This window comes from Schistocerca piceifrons, chromosome 4 (assembly GCF_021461385.2).
Source record: "Schistocerca piceifrons isolate TAMUIC-IGC-003096 chromosome 4, iqSchPice1.1, whole genome shotgun sequence".
Taxonomy (NCBI): domain Eukaryota; kingdom Metazoa; phylum Arthropoda; class Insecta; order Orthoptera; family Acrididae; genus Schistocerca; species Schistocerca piceifrons.
Genome location: NC_060141.1, coordinates 727,137,570 through 727,160,270, shown reverse-complemented (window position 1 = coordinate 727,160,270; position 22,701 = coordinate 727,137,570). Strand labels below are relative to the sequence as shown.

Genomic DNA, 22,701 nt, shown 5'->3' with positions numbered 1-22,701 from the left:
ACTGCTTTGTTGGACTTCCTTAACAAGTATGATGTGTTAATAGTCTAACAACTTTTGACATTGTACTTGATAATGGTATAAAAGCCGAAATCTAGATAGTACAGAAGACTAAAACTGTAATGCACAGTCAAATGGTGGTTTGTTCTTTCAAAAAATATTGCATGGCTATGGATCAACATGACAGAAAACTTTTTTGAGAGTGGTCAGTTGAGTTAAACAAACAGAATGACAACACAGTACAAAACAAAGTATGAGCAAATGGTGTGGAAGGTACTAATATTGTTACAATTAGGAAGATGGGTCACAGAGAGCAATTCAATGGAAGAATAATTATTCACAAAATTGAAATTAAGCCAACTACCATTTTACAGATTTACACTTCCATATCAAAAGCTGATATGGGTGGTGGTGGTGGTGGTGGTGGTGGTGGTGGTGGTGGTGTAAAGTAGAGAGGAAGTAGATGATGACACTCAGGACTTGATAAAATATGTACATTTAGGGGGGTGAAAATGGAATAGTTTTGGGTGATTTGAGCAGCACAGCAGCAGGGGAGGAAAAAAACTGCACAATTACTGAATAATATGGCGTGGGCTAAAGAAACAACAGAGCAGAAACATTTCTGGAATGATATGAAAAATTGCAACTGACTGCAGCGAATGCTTCTAAGATTACAAGAGAAGAAGGGATACATGGAAAAGACCACGACAAACATGAAAATGTAACTACATCATAGTTAAACAAAAATTTACGGTACTGCACTGCTTATCCAGGCATGAACAACGATTCAAATCACAGACTTCTAGTGATGAACAGAAAACTGAAATTTAAAAACACAGAAAAAAAGTGAGAATAAAAAGGCAATAATATTCTAAGAAATTAATTAAAACTGTGAAACAGTGGAATTTCTTTGTTTAATTCATTGGCCTGGACAAAGAAGTCTACTCTGTAACATTCTTCATTAATTTTTAGAGAGTTAAAAAGAATAGAAGTGGGACATAATAATGAAAGAAACAATTAGAAACAGAAAGCACCACCTATATAACAAATAGAAACAAGAAGCAAAAAAAAAAAAAAGCCACAGATATAACTCCATAGAAAAGGCTCACAAAAAATTTAGAACATATGAGTGTGAGCAAGCACATGCGTGTGTGTGTGTGTGGGGGGGGGCTTATGTGTGTACTGTTTTTGCAGAAGATATGAAATGGTAGGATTATGATGAAAACTGCTTTGACAAAGAAGACAATTTAACAGAAGATAAGGGGGTTTATATGGAAGGAATCACTAATGTAGCCATGGGTTAACAGAGCACAGAATGACTGAAGCAGAAAGAAATCAGCAAGAGTCATTGCGATAAACCCACAGTTACTAAAATCATTGGAGTTGTGTAAGAACCAATATCCAAAATCTAAAGGAAGTGTCTTTTGAGGTTCGCAATACAACCTTCTCGGCACTTCTTGCTTGTAAATAACAGGTCAGAAAAGTACACACATGCACATGGGCTTTCAGTTTATTGTTACTGCTATTTAACCCGGTTTTCAAACAAATCAATGGAGGCTGTGAATGAAAACTTCAACTACAAAGAAACTGTGAATGTAGTGGACAACCTATTTAGTGGGTTACATAATTTAGGTTGACAATATATTTTGGCAAAGTAAGTGTGACAGAACAGCAGAGGGTGAACAGTAACTTACGAAACATTGAAAGATGCAGTTAAAGAAGTGAAGAAAGTTCACCTCCTCAGGGAGTGAGAACGAGAGCACACAATATAAGCAATGCAAGGCAAATTTAAGAAACAGATTGGTGCTAACAAAAAACGGATTCTCCAAAAAAAGTACTGTACTCATATTTAATATTGGCACAGAACACACTTAAAATATTCATCCTGACATATGCAACAATAATGTAATTGTCCTAGAACATGGAAGAAACAATAGAGCGAAGCAGTTATGATTGCACAGAAAAAGAGTAATGAAAGTAGTTACATTTCATATTTCAAATTATCAAACGTAAGATGTTAATACCAATTCATTAATTTTCATACAACACATATTTGCTGAAAACTGTTAGAAATTAATATAAGTAAAAGCCATGCAATATTATTACTATCGATTCAGATCTACAGATGAAAACCATTATTAGTTCTAAACAAGCTTCTGACTATCATAGCTCTTACAAAAGGTATATAATAAAATCAGTTTCTCTAGTACTGAATTGAATGTTTACAGCTAAAAATGTTAATGGAATTTACGAAAATAGTATCAAGTTAAAAGTAAGGTACGAGTACTTAATTAAATATGCAACCAAGTTCTCCACAAGCCAGTAGTGTAAGTAAACATGTAATTGCACATGAATCAAACTGTATATGAACAGAGTCAAACAATGTCAACATTTAGGGTAGAAAACCATCAATCTAAAGCTACTGTCATAAAACTGAAAGAAAAAAATAACTTTGTCATGTTTATTTTTTGAATTTTGCTGTGCTGACAGAGTAAATTATATTTATCAAGGTCTGAAAGATTGTATTAAAGAGTTAACCGAATCAGAATTATAGTAGGAAAGTTCTTATAAAACATAAATACTTTAGGACTAAAGGAGACCTCTTACCAAAAAGCAGAAGCATTGAGTTGTCAACAGGCACACACAAAAGTTACTTGATAAATGGTTGCCATTCACTACCGAGATTGAATACCGATACAAAAGAATTTCTTTCAAATCTGAATTTGTTGAATGAATGGAACACTATGGCCACAGAAGGAATGACAAAATCAACTTCAATTGCTTGCACGCAAACATATCTACAGAGATGAAATAACGTTATTATTTCAACTATTTAACTGGTAACCAGTGCACATCATCAAAATGAGGTCGTATCACTCCTCCTAATAGAAGAACCTGACCATTCTCGAACTTCAGAATGGCTTTCATGTATTTTACATACTTTACTATCTGATAAAGACATACAAAAACACATATCTCACAAAAGTAAATTACAGATGCATTCAGAACCGGGGCTCTTTTACTAAGCAAGAGGGAGAAAACGTTACAAACTGCATGAAGGAATCTTTGCAATTTGAAAGAGTGCTTCTCTCAACTCTTGTATGTATGCTATCATGTGGAGACAGACTATCTTTGTCTGGATACAGCTCCATATTTTTCTTTGTTACCCATTTCAAAAGTACAAAAAATCAGATAATGTTTGGTCAGCACTTATCTTCAGAAGGCAAAATTCCAGTACTACCAAAAGACACATACACAACATTAGGAGGGACAAATGCAAACATTATTGGCTTGGAGAACTGAAAGCTCTTCCTCAGGAAAATGGGATTATGCCTGTAATACAACTACAGTGAAACCCATATTTCACATTTTTATGTGGTCCAGGCTTTAAAAACGCAAAATTGAGGAAAATCCAGAATTGAGGAAAATGTTAACCCCCCCCCCCCCCCCAAAAAAAACACACACACACACACACACACACACACACACACACACATTTAACTGCCATATACGATTAAAAATCGCAATCCTCTCCAATACTTCGTATAAAATCTGTCTAACTGAACCAAATTAAATTTACAATACAATGTTTATATGATAATTTCTATTAATGAGTTTTATCAGTTCTTAAAAAAAATCACAGATGTATAACTGTAACTTATCAAAAAATTGAAACTGGTATCTGGGTACAAGGTAAACTAGTCATTTTCAGGCATGCTACGACCTCAAATTATACAAGGTGCACGTAAGTGCAGGAACAGTTTCAATTATTTATTGCACAAGAACCAAAATTGTACAGATATACATATGTCACTTTGAAGAGAAACCCTGAAAGTTTTTTTTATGTATGCCACCACAGTGTAGCTTGGTAAACATGGTGAGTTCAGGTGCGGAGAGAGTTTTCTGTGTTGGAGTTCGACAAAAACCAGTGTGCTACAGCTGTTCAACAGATGTTTAGAACAAAGTATGGTAAGAAGCCACCAACAAGGAAGGCCATTTATCACTGGAACGACAAATTTGTTACTACGGGTTGCTTGTGCCCAGAGAAAAGAAGCAGACGTCCCAGTGTGAGTGAAGTGAATGTGGAGCATGTACGAGAGCCGTTCATAAGGAGTCCAAAGAATTTGGTGTGTTGTGCATCCCGTGAACTCAAAATGGCTCCAATGACAGTGTGGAAAGTCCTGCGACAGTAGCTGTCTATGAAACCATACAATTTGGAGCGAGTGCAGAAGCTCAATGACGTGGACAAAGACAAGCTACAGGAGGGGACAGCTGTTTCATGAAATGGCCTCCCCAATCACCAGAGCTCACTCCGTGTGACTTTTTTCTGTGGGGCACATTAAAGATATGGTGTATGTACCGCCTCTACAACATGATGCAGCAGAGCTCCGGAAGAGAATACAGGAAGTGACTGTCACCGTCGACGATGCCATTCTGTGATGGGTATGGCAAGAATTCAATTACCATATTGACATCTGCCGGGTCACTCATGGTTCGCGTATCGAATGTTCGTAAAAAAAACTTTTAGAGTTTCTCTTCAAAATGCAATATGTATGACATCTGTACAATGTTTAGTTCTTGTGCAATAAATAACCGAAAGTGTCCCCGGACTTTATGTACACTATATACATTCAAAACAAGCATTTTTGAGATATCACCTAGGCACTCACCAAGAAAAAAGCAAAAATTGATGAAAATGTTGAATTAAACCAAAAACACCACAGCAAAGTGGTTAAATCACATGCATAAATGTGGACATATGCTTAACGACATACTTTGTCACCATTGCTGTTGCTGGTTAACGCTTTTCTTATGAACTGCACAGCATATGCTCACCGCCGTTTAAGTGTTACTTTAGGCTTGATGAGAGAAACAGACACATGAATAAATGAGTTCACTTCCCCAATAGATGTTACAAGCTTACGAGGAGTCAGCTCAGTGAATTTCTGTACACTGTGTGAAGTGTAAATTTGAAAGAAAGCTCAGGTGCTACAGTTTTGCTTCATGCCCTCTATCACAGCTGCCAATCTTAACAATTTACAGTGTGTTGTGTTTGCTGTGCAAAGTATATACATGAGTAGTGTGTGTAGTTCTTGCAACTGTACTACATTAGATTTGAACACGAAAAGGTTTAAAATGAGCTATTGCAAAACTCTTGTTCTGCTCCCATATGACATCTCTGACATAGCACATCATCTACACGAAAAGTATATTTTCAGCATTTCACAAAATGCATTCACCCCTACCTACACTCCCGTCGCTGAAGGGTCACACCCCCCTCTCCACTTATCCAGTAGGCGAGCTCATTTTGTGTGTGTTAGTGTGGTGTGTTTGCTGTGCTGGCTATTGGGTGACTTAACATGTTGCCACCCAATAAGAGTTCACTAGTCAGAAATGGGCGATGTTTCCTCGATTCTGACTGGGCATATTCTTCGAGACTCACTGTTTGAATTTAAAAGGTCAACAATCGGTGTAGTTGCTGAATACAGTACATCAGAAATACCTGCAAAAAGATGAGAATGAGTTATAAGAGGCACAAGAAAAGGTGATGGCTAGGAACCTTCGTCACATATTGGCTCGGTTTGGAACACTTTGTGTTGACTGTCTTGCTTTTCCATTACCGCTCCAACCTAGCAGTAGTTGTATCATAATTGCATGGTGAAGCTAAATGGTGCAAGCTGCATTGGCAACACCGGTCGTGGATTACGTCAGCATTTCCTTCCTCACATTCATCCTGTCCACAACGGACTAAAATATTCCCTTAACTCCACCACGACCAATGGTGTGAACCATCTGTCTTTTGTGCCCTTTATAACTAGTTAAGTCATATCAAATGTCAATACGAAGAAAACAGGACGAAGTCAAACGAGACATTGAGTAAGAACTTAGAATCTACGTACTCATTACTAGATTAACAATGATGGTTATGTATTTAAGGGACTAAATAACGGGGTCATGAGTACTTGGCAGAGAGTGCTTTGTGTGTCCCCTTGCATGTGCGAACTGCAAGTGACCCTGTCATTGACTTTCGATCCATCTATGTAGATGCATACCAAATTAGAATAACTGTGGAGGATTGAAAGAAACAGGTGTCAAAGAAGGGTAAGATCAGCATCCATCTTGTGGCCACAAAAGAGGTCCATCTGTATCACAGGACATGGTACAGCCCACAGGAATGTTGAGAGGGAGCTCTAGGGAAACAGACTAACAGAGGTTGTCGGAGGTCCTTCAGTAGAATATCGAGTCGGATCCCAGCTGGTCTTCTCAGTTTTTGGAAATGTGCAAACAGTCTGAACTGCTGGTTGTGGAACAGAGTTGAGTGACACGGGTGAATAGGAATCTGACAGACTGTGACTGTATAACTTGCCAGAAGCTCCTGTTGTCTAACCCGCAGCGGTGGGACACTGGCTTCCACCAGGAAGTTATCACCAGGGATCGTACAGAAGGCCCCCAATGCCAAACGCACGCCAGTGTGGCGAACAGGCTCCAGTTGGCTGAGAAAGGGCGGTGCTGCCCACACACAGGCAACACATCCATAATCCAAGCAGGACAAAATCAGCGCCCTGTAAAATCTCAGAAGAACTGTGCAGTCCATGCCCCACAAGGAGTGACTATGAAAACAGAGAACATTCAGCTTCTTCACGCAAGTTGCCTCCATCCGGCGGGCATTCAGCAGCGAAGTTAGCTTGTGGTCAAATAAAATACCTAATAATTGGAAAGTGTCAACGACATCAAGTAACTTGTCACGAAGACAAATCTCTGGGTGTGGGTGCACAGTCCAGAGTTGACAAAAATGCATAACTCATCATTTTGCAGGGAAAGTTGATAGCATTGGTTCAGGGCCCAGTAATGGACTCTCCAGACAGCCCTCTGAAGCTGGCACTCAGCAGTGCACTGTGATACAGGCAATACGCAATACCATTGATGGCAATAGTAAACAGCGTTATGTTCAGAACTGATCCCTGAGGGACACCAGTTTCCTGTACATAGTGATTGGTGAAAGTTGAACCTATCCGGACACGAAAAAAAAAGAAAGACAGGAAATTCTGTATTGAATTCGATAGACTTCCCCTGAAATGCACTCATGCAGTGTACAGAAGATGTGTTGCCACCAGATGGTACCGTATGCCTTCTGAAGGTCAACAGCAATCAGATGTTGGCGATGCGAAAAAGCACTGCGTACTGTGGATTCCAAATGAACCGGGTGATCTGTGGTGGACCGGAAAGTCTGAAAGCTGCTTTGGAATTGTGGTTTATACCCTCTGGCTTAAAAGCTTGGAAAGATAGCAGGTGGCACTCAATAATGTGTTTCTGGACCAGGAAATGAGAATAGTAATTATTGTAAGAGGACACTTCAGCAAAGTGTGCTACAAAATATTTGGCAAGTACCATGAGAACAGTGCAGATGTTACAGTTGACAAGAATGCCAGGAATCGAAATGGGTGGTGGATGGCTGCAAATGTGATGGAGACTAATCGGTACTTGGGACGATGGGGTATGGGATCGCATAGTTGAGACCTATTGGTCCCAATACTTCTGCTTCTTTTCTTTATTAAAACTGCACTTTCGCCCAGAGTCTCTTGAATGCTATTCAATTATCCAGAGGGGGATGGCGCTTGTGCCATTGAAGCGTGTTGGAGCATTCCCTGATAGCTGTGCTATACCTTCAGACTTCCGTGACACCAGCAGTCATCAGGATGAGCCAGAGGAGTGGGGTATTGTCGCTGCTGCAGCATGAGCAATAGTATCCTGTACCAACCTGTCAACATCCGTCACATGACTAGCTGCAAAAGAAATTGCAGAGGAGAAACCTGCCAGTCAGCTTTCCGACGCAGCCAATGTGGAGCATGTTGTAGACGTCTGTGAGTGGAGAGGGAGAGAACAATAGGAAAATGGTCACTGTCACAAAGATCGCCTTGGTCACACCACTGAATCAGAGGTTAGACACTCGGGCTGCAAACTACGAGATCAATAGCTGAAAACATTCTGTGGGTCACACTGAAATGAGTCGCGACTGCAGTGTTGAGTAGGCAGATATCCTGTTCTGAAAGGATGTGTCTTAGTACTCAGCCTCTGTGAGGCAGTGTCGCAGCCCTACAGAGGATTACGTGCATTTTAAGTCCCCCAATAAGAGGAAGGGGGCCGGGAGCTGTGCCACTATCTCTTAACAGATTGTGATAATGGAAAGGCATGCCTGGTGCTAGACGAAGATTACATATTGTCGTCCGAACTGACACGTAAACGACCACAGCTTCTAGTGCAGTGGTTCAATGAAAATATCATAGTGTATGAAGGTAAAGATCCCACCGGACGCTCTCTCGACATTAATGGGGTTGGTACGTAGGGGTGGTAGTTTTCCAGAGTAGGGAAGTGTGTTGTCGTAAACAGTGTTTCCTGAAGCACTATACCAATTACGGAATAAGTAGCCATTAGATGACTGAGTACAGTCAAATGGCGATAGTAGCCATTACAGTTCCATTGAAAGAATGTTGGTGTCAGCTCTGGGAAAGTGGTAAATGGAAAATATGGGTGTGATTACTTTGCTACTGGGTCGTGGTCTGCTTGACTGCGCAATCCATCATCCATGTGCATAGGCTCGACTTCTGCAGGGCTGGGGAACAGAATGCTTGAAGCCTCAGAAAGTAGTTAACCTTTCTGTTTATCTTTATTATCTTTCTGAGACTGATTTCTGTAAAGATTTCCCCATTTTATCTTCCAGAAGCAATGAGGGCCATACTTTTCTTTGGACTGCAGCACACGGCTGTTGGTCTTTGTCCTCATTACTGATGCCAGAGGATGACTAGGCACCTCTGGCTGCACCAATGATGTGGGAACCACCAGTGCTATAGGTGTAGGCAATGAAGGAGCTGATGTTCCCTCCCCCAACTGGAGGGCAGGCTCTGGAATACAACCAGAGCCTGGAGGTGTCATGTGAGACATTGTCATTGCATGAGGTGTGGTCTGTGACACGAAAGTCGCAAAATTGGAGACCATATTACTCAACTGAAGTCTTTCAAACTTTTTCCTTGTATCTTGGTAAGACAGGTGTTCAAATGTTTTATACTCTTGAATTTTCTATTCCCTCTTGAACACTGAGCATTGCGGTGAACAATGAGGGTGGGGTTCCAGATAGCTGACAGATTGAGGGGTCTGGTCACAAGGGCTGCCCTGGGAGGCCCATTCAAATGCCCTACAGACAGCCTCATTAGAACAGTGGGAGACCATGTGTCCGAACCTTTGGTGCTTGAAAACATTTCATCAGAGGAGGAAAGGAACACCTGACATCACACCTATAAACCATGACCTTAACCTTCTCAGGCAAAATGTTGCCATTGAAGGCTAGGATAAAAGCTCCTGTGTCCACTCTATTAACCTGGATGCAGCAAAGAAAATGGACTCCACGCCGCACCAGATTAGTACGCAGCTCTTTGTCAGTTTGGAGTGTTAGGTGCTGATGAAAAATAACACCTTGAATTCTACAGAGCTTGTTATGAGGAGAAATGGTGACTGGTACATCACCTAACTTGACACAGGCCTTAAGTGCCCGTGATTGGCTGGCATGTGATGTTTTGATCAGCAAAGATCCATTTCTCATCTCCTCTATTGCCGCAACCTTCCCAAACTGATCTTCAATATTTTCAATGAAAAACATTGGCTTCATTGAAGCGGAAGAGTTTCATTTCTCATTGCCTGGTTCTCATCAATGACAGAAATGCCATAGGACTGTAAACTTCTGCATTAAAATCACTGTTTCTGACTGATGAGACAGCCGTGTTGGCACGGTCACCTTTAATTTCATCTGTTTCATTACAGATCATGCACCCCAATGCCACTCACTTTGATTAGTTGTTCTCCTCTTGGGTGCCACTGTGCCAAGGCAAAAGCCACCTGGCACAGTAGCCAGGTACCCCAAAGTGGTCAGGCACCTACTCCTCGGCTGACACAGTGAGGTCACAGCTCAGGCTTCAGCAATGCAATCCCTGTATTGTCAGGGGGGCTACCACCAAGTGGGTACATGACAACCCCACCACAACGGACTGGCTACCATGCTGGATTTCAGGTGCAGAGGTAGATCCACTTGATTGGTAGGTGCAAAAGGTAACAGTGTGCAGTGGAGAGGTAGTGCACCACAGTAAGGCATCTTTCCACAACTTCCCCAAACGGCCCGCACTTTGGTAAAATTGGAAAGTGAAGGTCAAAAGGCAAAATAATGTGAGGGAAAGGCATGGAAGGGCCATGGGTATATTCTAGCCCCTGACACTGCGGGTGGGGGCAACTTACTAGGAAGAAACGTAGAATCAGGGAATTTTTAGCATTAAACTTATGGGGGTTTTCACAGTGGCCACGAATTTATGGTGTAGAACCGTGAAAAATGTAAAATCAGAGAATGCAAAATTGTAGTTCCACTGAAATTATAAATTTCTCATTATTTTATGCCTCCAAGATGTCAAGGGCTTTGTAGAAGGTTAAAAAAATGCCTGCCTGATGGCATCTGCATAGGGTAGTAAAGCATACTGATGCACCTCTTATAGGTACTTCTATCTAACATCCATATCACATTCACATAGTACTTTCCATTACAATGAACGAGGCTTTGAGGATCAAGTCATTGCACTAAACTGTTATTTTGGAAATAGAGGAAATGCTAATGCATACAAAGATGTTTAAAGTCCAAAAGGAGGTACCCCCACCATTAGACTTATTACCTGTTAAACATAGTTTACCATTTAAACAGCAACTAGCCCCAAGTAAGGTTTACAAAGGCTTACTTAAAACAAACTATTGCCAGTTTCTGATTTATTACAAATCCATCTTTAACACATCTTTGCATGTGTACTATGTGAGTGCTGTTCAATGATCTGGAAACTGCTTCAGGACACCACCATTCTATGTTTTATGCCAGTACACAGTTACAAAATGTAGTCCAATTTAACATGAACAACGAAAATGATAGTTTCAAAGGTGTAAGCATAGTAAAGATGTTAAATTACAGATGCTGTAAGGGTGCTGGCTACAGTAAAATATATCTTTGCTAGAGCGGTGAAATTAATTTAAGGGTCAAAAGCAGAGGTAAACTGTTGTACAATAAATTCTAATATGGCATTCTCCTGAATGGCTAAAATAACACAAACAGACTGTACACAAACACTGAAAGGTTTATACGTGTAAACTATCCAATCAGATCTAATATGTGTTACACTGCAAACAGATGATATATTTGTACACTGAATGTAACCAGCATTGGACATGGGCATTAGATAAACAACACTTTATAAAGTACAACAACCCAGTCAAACATACTTTTTTTTTCCTTTTTGTTATTACAGTGTTAAAACTATGTATAGACACCAAACCTAGAATTGTGTTTGGTATCATAAATAAAATTATGATTTGTAATAAATCCACAACTTTTGTTTTAAATAAAATTTTGTAAACCATATTTGTGGCTGGTTGCTGATTAAATTATAAACCTTGTAACTGAACTACAGCCACAGTTCTCAATATGTCTACTTTTGACAACATAGAGTTACTACTACTCAATTGGAAAGCGATGGGTAGGACATCTTTCATGCTTGATAGTCCCCACAAAATAAGAAAGAAGCAGATAAAAAAAGTTAATGATTCAATAAGCCACAGTTTTTTTTTTTTCATTTTTGTCCAAAATTGCCATACTGAACGTCAAGCTTCAACTGATAAGGATTGGGAACTAAAGCAATTTCTTATTTAAAACCACAAAAAATGCTGTAACAACACAAAAAGAAAGAACAAGGGTGTAAAATCATTCGTGTTGACTGATTACATATTAGGTAATAATGAAAGGGCAAAATCAGTAGTACGATTTATAGTGCATAAGTCATTTTATGCCACAGGTTGACCAAAAGAAGTGATCAGCTGATAGGACATATTCTGAGACATCAAGGGATCATCAATTTCGTATTGGAAGGAAGTGTGGCGGTAAAACTCATATAGGGAGGCCAAGAGATAACTACAGTCAGCAGATTCAAAAGCATATAGGTTGCAGTAGTTATTTGGAGATGAAGAGGCTTGCACAAGGTAGATTAGCATGGAGAACTGCATCAAACCAGTCTTAAGACTGAATGCCACAACACAAAGTCACTTGAAAAAAATACGCGCACTTTTAGAACAAAAAAATCATCCAAATAATGTTAAAAACCAATAGAGGGTACCTGACAGTGAGGCAAATATCTACACAAAGAGAACATTAAGAGGAAGAAAGAAGGCAAAGGTGAAAGTGGTGGTGAAGGAAGTTAGTAACTTATTTCACCAAGGAGATTACATTATTTCATGATCTTGCTGTAATAGTGGAAAAACACAGTCTCTGTTATAATGCATGGTGAATACAATGTTAACCAAAATGGAAAGAGATCTATAAGTTATGAAAACCAAAAAAATCACAAACCTGTTCACCATCACAAAGGATGATATCCATATGCATGGTCAACTAGAAATTTTCAGTAAATAATAGACTACATAACAGCTTATCATAAAATTTCAAGTTTTGTCCCAAACATGAGAGTTTTCATTAGCACCAATCTGACACTTTTCTCCACAAATTAATTGAAAAGCATGTAATATATTATTTAAAAAAAGAAAAATAAATATTGAAAAATTTTGCAGATGACAAAACAAATTATCAGATTACATAGTCCAGTTATAATTATACAGAGAAGATACAGTCTCAGTGAAAGTAAGTCCAGAATTTCCTGAATGGAAACCAAGAAATTGTGGAGCATGACACAGTTGGCCCTTGCTCCCATCTCTATTTAACATCTGAATCATTCACCCGAACAACATTGTAGCCCAAAATATTACAGGAGGGGGAAAAAAACACCTGTTTTAAGCTTACCTATTTGAGTTTTCTTGGCACAGGAGGTGTACATGGACCAATCTGCATATTTTACTCACTAAGCAGCAGCAGGAAAACCCACACATAAAAGAAGGTTATACTATTGCAAGCTTTCGGAGAAAGGACCACCCCTTTTTCCGGCAGAAGGGTTGAAGATGAAGGAAGAGGGGTGAAGGAAAAGGTCTGGAGAGGTTTAGGAAACAGGCTAGATTTCTCAAAATTCACTCGGAACTAAGGGTCAGGGGAGACTTGCCGGATGGTAAGTCTGCCAGAAGAAGGAGCCACTGTTTTCAGAAAATTGCAATAGCACAACCTCCTTTTATGTGTGTACTTTCCTGCCACAGATTTTATCTATCCGATTACATTATATTGTCAAAAAATGATTATTTTCTTTGTTATATTCTGCATATTTTGTAACAGTTATTATATAATTGCATTTGTTATCTTTGAAAAAATAGCACTACTTTAATTTTTTGGGCGAACAATGTTGTATCTGATCACTTACAACATTTTACTGCTGAAACACGTTGGTTTTCCTGTGTTAATGCACAAATATAAAACTTATTTTGAGAAAATGCAACAAAAGAAATTGAAATATGTAACGTTTATTGCAATACAAAGATATACAAGCAGCAGCAGAAGATTCTGAAAAATTTAAGACCATTCACTATACATGTACATTCAGTAATGCATTTTTGGTACTCATTCAATGGATTTTGGTAGATAGATGTGCATTCCACTAGTCACATGGTAGTTGTTGATAGATATCTTATTTTTCTGTTAGTACCTCTCAGTTTCTTTGCAATGCTTTGATGAATCCACAATTGCAGGATGTTACAATTTTTCATTCTCCTTAGTGTAGTAGATTTGTTAGACGAAATTTCTAGCCAGACATACTCAAGTTATTTTGAATGAGGCTCTATGCAACCCTTGGTTTAGTGTGCTATGATAATTGAAATCCTCTGGTTCCATCTTGCAGACAAGACTTACGTTGTTCTTGGCACTGGCAATGGCAATGAATGGAATCCAACTGTCTGTCTGATACAGATGAAAGGATCTTTTATTACTCTCTTCTTTTTTAGTATTCAACCCTGATAGTGGTTTGCAACAATACACCATTTCACTTTTCTGCCCACCTTTCTCTTCCTTTTTGCATATCATCATCATCATCATACTTCTGTAGCATCAAATCTCCAGGGGCTTGTAGCAGTCTTCTCTTGTTTTCCTACTGTCCAAGTTTCATACCCATTTAGGACCAACCTCCAAACAAAGGTTCTTATCCATTCCTTTCTATCCAGACTGATGTTCTTTGAGGTGGGGAAGTTCTTTCTCAAATTAAGTGCAATTTTTACTGTTCACAACTTCTTTGTGGCTTTTACCATCTTCTGTGATCCTGCTTTCTAAGTAGGTAAATTCCTCTTTCACTTCTAAGACCCCTCTTCCCATGCTCATTCTTAGAGGTGATCATTCTTCAATAGTGCATACCACTTCTAGGCAAAACTACACCCTACAACACAGTTTTTCTGGTTTTCAAGAGAAAAACACCTATCAGAAGCAAAATTCCTCCCTAATTCTGCCTACCAGAAGCAAAATTTTCCCCTAACTCTTAGGCCTAAATGTGGCAATATATTCTTGTTACCTTAGTTGAAAGACTCAACTTAATTTTCTAAACCAATCTCTGCGTCATTATTAACATAACAAAAGAATATGCAAATTGATGACCAATGACAATGTTACAAACTACTTTTTACAATAATCATCTGGATATGAGTCGAAGCTCTTGTGTTAGTCTGCATTGTCAAAATAATTTGATTTTTATAAGACCGGTTTCTATATATATAAACTTTTTCTCTGATAGCCAGACATTTTATAGCACCTATGTACATTTGCCTGTGAGTTTCATTTCAACTCTACAATATAAGTGTGTAATTTACTTTTCAAATATAATGATATGGTAGAATGTTGAACGGACCCCATGTCATATATTCTTGCTACATTATCCTTCCTTGATGCACTGTGTATGATGCTTCTTGTCAGAAAATTTTTCCTGTCACACTTTTAACCACTTCTGTGTTACCTTGGTTTCTATTTGTATATTAAGAAATACACAAAGAAGAAAACAATGATAGATCAGCTTTCTGATCATGGAGAGAGAGAGAGAGAGAGAGAGAGAGAGAGAGAGAGAGAGAGAGAGAGAGAGAGAGAGAGAGAGATGGGGGGGGGGGGGGGGGGCAAACCCTTTATCACATTGCTATTTTTTGTGTATGTACAATTATTTCAATTTTTCTACTGCTTAAGTGAAATGTATAAAAAATAACTTAAGAAAGACTTCAGAATCAGAAAATTATGTAGTAAATATAGGTATACTGAAGTTGTTTACTTTGCCACTTACATGGACGAATGAACCTCTGACATTCATAAAATATTATTATAGACTTACGTAATCTTTGACATTCATCCTCACACATGATATGCGGTGAACTATTCCACATTCCTGGATTTTCAAAAAGTGTTTGACATGGCACGCTACTGCCAACTGTTAATGAAGGTCTGAGGATACAGAAAAGGTTCCCAGATTTGTGAGTGGCTTGACGACTTCTTGGGTATAGGGATGTCCTTGACAGTAAATGTACGTAAGGCACATGGGTATTGTCGGAAGTGCCCCATGGGCCTTCTTTATTCTCTATACACATAAATGATGTGAAGGATAGAGCAAGCAGCAATAATCTGTAACTGCTTGATAATAATGTATTATACAGGAAGTATCATCATTGAGTGTATTGGGATTATACATGATGACTTATGCAGATGAGATGAGTTAAAAAAACCACTGTAACATTCGAATGCAATATCAGTGATGTGTTGCTTTACACAGCCACGTCAATTAAATATCTAGCCATAACGCTACAAAGCTGTATGAAATGGAACAACCACATAAGGACAGCAGGAGGGTAGGTGAATGGTCGACTTCAGTTTATTGTTAATTTTGGGGAAGTATAGCTCTTTTATCAATGAGAACTGCTTGAGTCTTTGGAATTGCTACCAGGTTGATTAAAGGAAGAAATCTAAGCAATTCAGAGGCTTGCAGCTCGATTTGTTATAAGTACATTCAATCAATATTCAAGTATTAAGGAGACACTTTGTGAATTCCAATGGAAAAACTAAGTTCTTTTTGCGAAACACTATAGAGAAATCAGGGACCGGCATTTTCATCTGACTGCATAACAACTCTACTGCCACCAAAAAAACATTTCGCATAAGGACAGCAAAGATAAAATAAGAGAAGGGCCCATACAGACACATACAGACAGTCATTTTTCCCTTGCTTCATTTTCAAGTGGAACCGGATGGGAAATGACTAGTAGTAGTACATTACCCTCCACCATGCATGACACAATGGCATGTGGAGTATGTAGGTAGATACAGATTGTGCTTCAGAGCTCTGTTAAATGAAGTATTGTATCACAATTTACCGCAAGTCAGGATGTTAACAAGCATGTCAGAAGTGCCCATGGAATGAATGATAATCGCAGTTTTTTTAAAGATAACATTTTTACCACCCTTACTGTACATTCTTTGAAGTGTGTAACATTCAATTAGAAAGATTAATTGTGACTGATATCCTGAAAATGACTACGGTCAAGACTGTTGCAATAGTGGAATTAAAATAAACTGCAGTCAATGGCAACAATATTGTCGTTAAAAAAAAAGACAGTGAAACCAGCATAAACATGAGTATGTAATAATTGAAATTATTATGGCTTATAATTTTTTGGGTAAATAATACTGACAGCAACTACATGGATTAACTACAAGCTGTAAAAACTGTGAAAGGGTGAAGTCATGAGCCAAGTGCTGTAGGTACAGTCAGCATGTGTTACATGTCACATAACAGCTACTACCTGTACAGAATTACTATTTACTCCAGACTTAGTCATTGGGTATAAGGTTTAATCAGAAGGGTTATTGATAACAAACATATTGCTGCTAGTAGACTTATATGTATGCTATGCAAACTATGGATGGTGGTTATTGCTGAAACGACCAGTATTCAGTTACATTGGTTCTTTTTGCCTCCAGTTTAACCTGACTTCTAAAACGACTCAACATAAGTGGTTTCTGAAATCACTGATTTTCAGTTTCTTACAGTAATAAACATAGGCTTTGAACAAAGATTGAAAAATTCTAATGAAGATGAAGCAATAGGAGATTACAGTCGATATGGGCACAAACTGGTCTTACTGTCCCCAGTGAAGATTGCAAAACTGAAGGAGATGAGTGGTGCAGCACCAGTAGGAGTGAAAGGTCACAAGTTTATGGCTTCCCTGCTTCATCATTTATGGGTAGTACCAAATTTTTACCCTGAAGCATCTACAAAGGGCTCAGTTGTTATCCCAATAAAATTATAGATATATCAATAAAATTTACCATCTCTTCAAAGGAACACTGTGAATTTTTCACCTTATATGTGAGAGGGAAAGTAAAAAGTGATCTCATCAGAAATGTTTGATTAACTTTCTTGTTTAAGTTGCAGACATTTAACGTTTATTAAATAAAAATTGTCATTTTGATGGAAACACATTCAAAAGTTCAAAGTAAAACAGAACCTTTATATTTTGCACCTAAAAAATTAATTTAATGTCAAAACACTGCTTTAAATGTCATCTTTTAACCTGTATGGAGATTTGTTTCACCACTCTTCAATTTGACACAGTAAACTGAGCACTTTCGACACTTCTTTTAGGGTTCAGGAACTGTTTGTGGATCATCGCGGTCGGGATCAGCGGCTGTGTTACTGTTTTCATCAACAAGCTCAAGTTCAACTTAAGACATAAAGCACCTTTAAATTAATCTTTAAAGTATAGTCTCAAGTTTCTGAAGAGGTGCTTGACATTTCCTTGTCATTACTGCTAGGGTTACTGCATCAGGAAATCAGTTTGGTACATCTCTTAATGGGAATACCTGATGCACCAACACATTCCCTGCAATGTCAGTTTTGCAATATGCTTTACCTTTTTTCACAAAACTAAATTCAAAGTTGGATATAAGGGGCATTTTCTTGTCACCACAGTTGTGATAAAAATTTAATCACTCATAAATTTTAACTAGACAGTTAACAAACAAGTCAGAAACAAACACAGTCAGTTGTGTTGCTCCACTAATCAATTTGCAGTTGCTTTCTTGGTTACCATTAAGCCTTGTTTACAAAAGCTAAATACAGTAAAGTAAATATTTAAAATAAAGAACCATTCATACTAATTAACTACTAAAAAGAAATGTGCAGCACTACAGTTTGAATATCAGAAATGTTACTGGCTTGTACACCTACCAAGGAAGAGGAACCTGTAGTTGGGGTAGGTATTACTGTTATCAGGAAACTTACTTCTGTTTAGCAGAGCCAGTGATGTAAATTAGCCAAAAGCATTAATGAAGAGGGATCTCTTGCTGGCCTGTGTTACGTCTCCATAAGTGACAAGAGATACATTTTTCTACGCTCGACTTTCACTACTTATAACTTTCAATTGTAGCTTGTAGCAGACAAAGTAAAAAAAAGAAACACTGATAGTTTTGAGCCAAACTACTTTTTCTGATGATACTGACTTTGGCAAAAAGAGGTCCCTTTTTGCTTTCTGCTTCACATATGATGTAACAAGTTTGTTGTGCCTCCTCCCATTTTCAACTGTTGGAGCACTTTACTTCATTGGTACCGTACTTAGTAAAATACTTCCAAACTAGGGTTGCTACCATTCTGCAAAACAACTAATGTCTGGAGGATGACAGGGAGAAACTACCGTTCAGACAAGGTGGGGCAAGTCTCATACATCGCATGTGCAGGTGTACTGCCTAATAGGCTATGCCACATGACAATAGGTACATTGTTGACTCTGCAATGCTGTACTTATCCTTATGTCATGTATTTGTTGCTAGTTTCTAACTACAGGCATTGTTATTAATATAGTGTTGTTAATTATTCGGTTTTTCCCATCCCTAAGGCACACACTGGAATTTCAACAGAATCAATAATGCTTTGAAACAGTCTGTACAAAGAGCCCCCACAGCCTCTAGAGTCACACCATTTCAATCTTAACAAATACCAGGATGCTAAATACTCATTGGTAAAATTCCAGACAAATTATACAAAAATCTATTTCAATGAATAAAAATCCTGCTTTTTCCCTTTCTCAACATTTAGTTTTAAAGTCCACAGTAAGGAGAGAATTTCTACATCTGCTTGACAATGAGATGAGGTTCACTTGGCAAATTCTTGTGATCAGGGCAGGTAATACCAGATCCTGAAGTAAATCAATATTAATTGTCCCAAGTCAAAACACTGTTAATAAGAGAAACGTAGGACACGGGTAATTCAGTAATTGACATGAGAAGATTCTCAAATTGTATATTTCATTTTGTGTGTGGTGCCTAAGACTTTCTTAGTTGAGTAACTTTGATTGGTTGGTTTAAAAGAAGGGGGGGGGGGGGGAAGGGACCAAATGGCAAGGTCATTGGTCCCTTCTTTCCAGTAAAATAATTACACAACGGAAAGAAGAAAAGAAAGAAGACATACAGCACAATAACAAGAGAAAGGAAGAACCAGAAGAATGACAGAAGGACAGCCAACATTACTATGGACAAAATCATGAAAAGAAAACCATAGAGAGAAGCCAGAAACAGGTAGAACAGGTAAAAACAAGAGAGCAGATGACCGTGGCTGGCCGACCATGAGAATAAAAAGGATAAGCCAGCCACTACGCAACACATTAAAACATCCACCCTAAAAGCATTAGAGCGGAGAAAACAAAGGGACAAAGGACATGCGCTAAAACTTTTGTTGTTGTTGTCTTCAGTCCTGACACTGGTTTGATGCAGCTCTCCATGCTACTCTATTCTGTGCGAGCTTCTTCATCTCCCAGTACTTACTGCAACCTACATCTTTCTGAATCTGCTTAGTGTATTCATCTCTTGGTCTCCCTCTATGATTTTTACCCTCCACGCTGCCCTCCAATGCTAAACTTGTGATCCCTTGATGCCTCAGAACATGTCCTACCAACCGGTCCCTTCTTCTTGTCAAGTTGTTCCACAAACTCCTCTTCTCCCCAATTCTATTCAATACCTCCTCATTAGTTATGTGATCTACCCATCTAATCTTCAGCATTCTTCTGTATCACCACATTTCAAAAGTTTCTATTCTCTTCTTGTCCAAACTATTTATCATCCATGTTTCACTTCCATACATGGCTACACTCCATACAAATACTTTCAGAAACGACTTCCTGACACTTAAATCTATACTCAATGTTAACAAATTTCTCTTCTTCAGAAACGTTTTCCTTGCCATTCCCAGTCTACATTTTATATCCTCTCTACTTCGACCATCACCAGTTATTTTGCTCCCCAAATAGCAAAACACCTTTCCCACTTTAAGTGTCTCATTTCCTAATCTAATTCCCATTGGCAAACCTCAACGTTTTTATTTCTTCTCAATGGATTTTAATACCTACACCAAATTTTTCTTTTGTTTCCTTTACTGCTTGCTCAATATACAGATTGAATAACATCGGGGACAGGTTACAACCCTGTCTCACTCCCTTCCCAACCGCTGCTTCCCTTTCATGCCCCTTGACTCTTATAACTGCCATCTGCTTTCTGTACAAATTGTAAATAGCCTTTCACTCACTGTATTTTACCCCTGCCATCTTTAGAATTTGAAAGAGAGTATTCCAGTCAACACTGTCAAAAGCTTTCTCTAAGTCTACAAATGCTAGAAACGTAAGTTAGCCTTTCCTTAATCTATTTTCTAAGATAAGTCGTAAGGTCAGTATTGCCTCACGTGTTCCAACATTTCTACGGAATCCAAACTGATCTTCCCCCGAGGTCGGCTTCTACCGGTTTTTCCATTCGTCTGTAAAGAATTCGAATTAGTATTTTGCAGCCAGGACTTATTAAACTGATAGTTCGGTAATTTTCACATCTGTCAACACCTGCTTTCTTTGGGATTGGAATTATTATATTCTTCTTGAAGTCTGAGGGTATTTCGCCTGTCTCATACATCTTGCTCATCAGATGGTAGAGTTTTGTTAGGACTGGCTCTCCCAAGGCCGTCAGTGGTTCTAATGGAATGTTGTCTACTCCCAGGGCCTTGTTTCGACTCAGGTCTTTCAGTGCTCTGTCAAACTCTTCACACTGTATTGTATCTCCCATTTCATCTTCATCTACATCCTCTTCCATTTCCATAATATTGTCCTCAAGTACATTGCCCTTGTATAGACCATCTATATACTCCTTCCACCTCTCTGCTTTCCCTTCTTTGCTTAGAACTGGGTTTCCATCTGAGCTCTTGATATTCATACAAGTGGTTCTCTTTTCTCCAAAGGTCTCTTTAATTTTCCTGTAGGCAGTATCTATCTTACCCCTAGTGAGATAAGCCTCTACATCATTACATTTGTCCTCTATCCATCCCTGCTTAGCCATTTTGCACTTCCTATCGATCTCATTTTTGAGATGTTTGTATTACTTTTTGCCTGCTTCATTTACTGCATTTTTATATTTTCTCCTTTCATCAACTAAATTCAATATTTCTTCTGTTACCCAAGGATTTCTACTAGCCCTTGTCTTTTTACCTACTTGATCCTCTGCTGCCTTAACTACTTCATCCCTCAAAGCTACCCATTCTTCTTCTACTGTATTTCTTTCCCCCATTCCTATCAATTGTTCTCTTATGCTCTCCCTGAAACTCGGTACAACCTCCGGTTTAGTCAGTTTATCCAGGTCCCATCTGCTTAAATTCCCACCTTTTCGCAGTTTCTTCAGTTTTAATCTACAGTTCATAACCAATAGCTTGTGGTCAGAGTCCACATCTGCCCCTGGAAATGTCTTACAATTTAAAACCTGGTTCCTAAATCTCTGTCTTACCATTATATAATATATCTTATACCATGCCTACCGTAGTAGGCATGGGCTTCGTGTCTATCTAGGCCACAATAATGTGTTCACTATGCTGTTTGTAGTAGCTTATCCGCACTCCTATTTTTTTATTCATTATTAAACCTATTCCTGCATTGCCCCTATTTGATTTTGTATTTATAACCCAGTATTCACCTGACCAAAAGTCTTGTTCCTCCTGCCACCGAACTTCACTAATTCCCACTATATCTAACTGTAACCTATTCATTTCCTTTTTTAAATTTTCTAACCTACCTGTCCAATTAAGGGATCTGACATCCGACGCTCCAATCTGTAGAACGCCAGTTTTCTTTCTCCTGATAATGACGTCCTCTTGAGTAGTCCCCCGCCCGGAGATCTGAATGGGGGCTATTTTACCTCCGGAATATTTTACCCAAGAAAATGCCATCATCATTTAACCATACAGTGAAGCTGCATGCCCTCGGGAAAAATTACGGCTGTAGTTTCCCCTCGCTTTCAGCCGTTCGCAGTACCAACACAGCAAGGCCGTTTTGGTTAGTGTTACAAGGCCAGATCAGTCAATCATCCAGACTGTTGCCCCTGCAACTACTGAAAAGGCTGCTGCCCCTCTTCAGGAACCACACGTTTGTCTGGCCTCTCAACAGATACCCCTCCATTGTGGTTGCACCTACGGTATGGCCATCTGTATCACTGAGGCATGCAAGCCTCCCCACCAACGGCACGGCCCATGGTTCATAGGGGTAGAATACAGAATGATAAAACCCACCATCGCGTATAAAATTTAAAACTAAATTAGCCAATGAGGCGTTGTCAGCTAAAATTAATGGCAACGAGTCCGGTAACTGAAGAGTACATTGCAGGGCAGCCACAGAAGGACAACTCACCAAGATATGGGTGCCACACTGACATTGAGG

At 38.9% G+C, this 22,701-nt stretch overlaps 1 protein-coding gene across 2 annotated transcripts in view; it reads right to left on the bottom strand.

The window, feature by feature from the left end:
* Window positions 1–22,701, bottom strand: part of LOC124794620 — a 191,198-nt gene that overhangs the window by 75,808 nt on the left and 92,689 nt on the right. The gene's annotated exons all lie outside the window — the stretch shown is intronic.